Genomic DNA, 3,477 nt, shown 5'->3' on the forward strand with positions numbered 1-3,477 from the left:
GCGGTTCCGGGTGAAGTTACATCTACGGGTGGTAGAATGGTAGGTGGAGCTGCCTCTACCTCATAGACTCTGGAGAGGGCGTCTGCTATGATGTTGTTAGAACCCTTGATGTAGAAGATCTCCAAGTAGAAATTCTGCAGATATAAAGCCCATCGTAGAAGCCGTTGATTGTTGAATTGGTCTTGCTGCAGGAAGCGTAGGGGATTGTGGTCCGAGTAGATGGTGGTAGACCGAGCACCTCGCAGGTATGATTCAAAGTGCTGCAAGTTCAGGACGATGGAGAGTAGTTCCTTTTCGATAGTGCTGTAGTTCTTCTGGTGTGGTTTTAACTTGTAGCTGTAGTAGCTAACAGGTAGAATCTCCTCGCCTCGGTGTTGCATCAGGACACCCCCGATGCCGATACCACTGGCGTCGACATGGAGGATGAAAGGCTTCGTGATATCTGGCGAGGCGAGAATGGGATTAGAACAGAGCAGGAATTTAAATTGTTCAAAAGCAATGGTTTGCTGAATGGTCCAATTATACCGTTGCTTGGGGCTGGTTAAAGTGATCAATGGTGTCGCCACCGTAATAAAATTATTCACAAACCTACGGTAGTAGGAGGCAAGACCAAGGAAGCGCAGGAGCTGCTTCCTGGTGGCAGGCTGTGGGTAATGCTGGATGGCTTGGGTATGTATGTTTAACGGAGCTAGGCTGCCACTTCCTATCTCATGACCAAGATAACGCACTTTACCTTTAGCAAAGGTGGACTTGCCCAAGTTGATAGTGAGGCCGGCTGTCAGGAGCTTGGCAAACAATCGTTGCAGCTGGAGCAGATGTTCGCTCCAGGTGTTGGTTGCCACAACGATATTATCCAAATAGGCGTAGGTGTTATCTAAGCCCTGGATGATGCGGTTGACAGCTCGCTGGAAGGTGGCCGGGGCATTACATAGTCCTTGACAGTCACAAGATTCAATTTCCGATAATCGGTACATAACCTCACTTTACCATGCGGTTTCGGCACCAAGATGCAGGGTGAGGCCGAAGGCGACTCACAAGGGGTGGCCAGCCCATGATCCAGGAGGTACTGTACCTCAGCACGCATGACTTCCATTTTACTCGGGCTGATTCGGTAGAAAGGTTGACGAATCGGCCGGGTGTCAGGCAGTAGTTGGATGTCGTGCAGAACCACATTACACTCTTGTGGATCATCGCTGAACAACTTCTGGTGTTCCTTGAAGATTCTGAAGAGAGGTGCACTATTACTGTCCTGCAAATAGGTATGAAGTTTAGTAAGGAATTCCGAGTTGGAAAGCACCGACTAAGCAAAGTGTTAGTGCTTTCGGGAGAAGCAGGGAAGGTTTCACAGTGGAGGTATGGACCTTTAAATGTGGAGACTGATACCAACACACTGGGGGGGGGGGGGGGAGTACCTTGATACTGCTTCAGGAGGTTGACGTGGCACAACTGGGTCTTCTGCCGCCTATCTGGAGTCTCAAGAACGTAGTTGTGGTTGTTCCTGCACTCCTTAATGCGGTAGGGTCCTGAAAACTTGTTTTGCAATGGAGAACTTGGGATAGGAAAATATGCCAACACGAAGTCTCCTGGTTTAAATTTCCTTAATTTGCTGCTTTGGTCAAAATGAGTCTTCATCCTCTCCTGTGCTTTCAATAGATTGTCATTAGCAAATTTACGTACTCTCTCTAGAATGTGTTTTAAGTTTTGAAGAAACTGGGGCACATTCTGATGGTCACTGAAGGTGGCATTACGTAGAGAGTCCTTGAAAGCTTTGAGAGGAGTACGGCACTTACGTCCGTAGAGCATCTCATAAGGAGATACTCCTAGAGACTCATTGGCGAGACTTCTGAAAATGCACATAATGAGATCAAGTTGTTTATCCCAGTCCTTCAGGGTGTCATTGCAGAATTTCTTTAGGAGTGCTTTAATAGTCTGATGACTACGTTCAAGAGAACCCTGTGAAGCAGGATGATAGGGGCTGGACAATACCTGTGTGATGTTGAACTCTTCCAGTGTTTTCTTGAAGAGATCACTGGTGAAGTTGTTGCCACAGTCACTTTGAACCTCTCTTGGAAATTCATACTGGGTGAAGATCTTCAATAGGTGTTTCACCACAGTAGCAGCCGTAATGTTCTTTACTGAACCTGCTATGGGGAATCTGGTGGTAGGACACATGATAGTTAGTATATATGCGTTGCCAGAACTGGTCCGGGGTAAAGGACCAACACAGTCTATGATGAGTCTGTGGAAAGGTTCCGCAGGCACCTGGATGGGATTTAATGGAGCCTGGGGAATAGAGATGTTAGGTTTACCTGCCATCTGACATGTATGACACTGTTGCACGTACTTTTTGACGTCTTTTACCATACCTGGCCAGTAGTAGTCTTGTCTGATTCCGTGGTAGGTTTTGTTAAAACCATAGTGTGAAAGAGCTCCGTGGGCCAGGTGTAGAATATCGGGCCGTAGGCTAATGGGAATCACTAGTTGTTCGACATTGGCCCAATCGTCATCCTCTTTCAGCTTGCTGGGTCTGTATCTGCGGTAGAGCAACTCATTCTCTATGAAGAACCCAGGGATACTGTCAGGTTGAGTCTCATCCTGGAAGAATAATGGTGTTAATGATTGATCTTCCCTCTGTAACTTACGGAACTCCAAACTGGTAAGGGAGACATCTCCCGTCATGCAGGGTGCATTCGCACCTCCACAGATCTCCAGTATCAGCTCTTGATACTGGTAATGGCTTAAAAGGGCCACCACTTACGGGCTATTCATGCCCGTGCCACCTTTTGGGTGGCTTAATCTTCATCATCATCGTCATCTGAGCTTGGCGCGGCAGGAGGGGCTTGACTCCCCGTCCTTGCCTCGGATTGCAGTCTTGCAATTTCCAATCTAGTCAATCTCTCGTGGTGGGCATTCCACATGAAGGCCACGAACTTGGCCTTATTCTCTCCTTGCAGATTAAAACAATCAGCTTGAGCTGCTAGGTACTGTAAAGTCATTTCCTGCTGGGGTTGTTCAGTCCCCCTCCTGAGAGGTTGTTCTGGTATCTGATTGACTACTTCCAATGAAACGTTTCTGTGGCCCAAGGAATGAGTCCTTAGCCTAGGCTGGGGTCGCGACTCCCCTTCCTTCTCCTGGGCAGGACTCAATCCCACACCCCCTGACATACCGACTATACCACGGTCGGCTAGGGGAACTCCCTTGTCCCCTAGATCACTTCTGTTTGCTCTTTCTAGACATAGACCCCGTACATAGGCCTTATGGTCCTCAACATACTGCCGACATTCCTCATCTGTGCGAATGTTTCTATCCTTTGGCAGCACGCCATACTTAGTCACATACAGATATATGTACTTATCCCTATAATCCTCATCCATTCTGTGTGTGTGGTGTGTGTGTACCTAATCGTGCTAACCGACAACAAACACACCCACAGCAATATTGTTCTGCAATGTTCTGCACACCTTTCTTCCTAGGTTT

The sequence above is a fragment of the Procambarus clarkii genome, unplaced genomic scaffold (genome assembly GCF_040958095.1).
Source record: "Procambarus clarkii isolate CNS0578487 unplaced genomic scaffold, FALCON_Pclarkii_2.0 HiC_scaffold_104, whole genome shotgun sequence".
NCBI classification, from domain to species: Eukaryota; Metazoa; Arthropoda; class Malacostraca; order Decapoda; family Cambaridae; genus Procambarus; species Procambarus clarkii.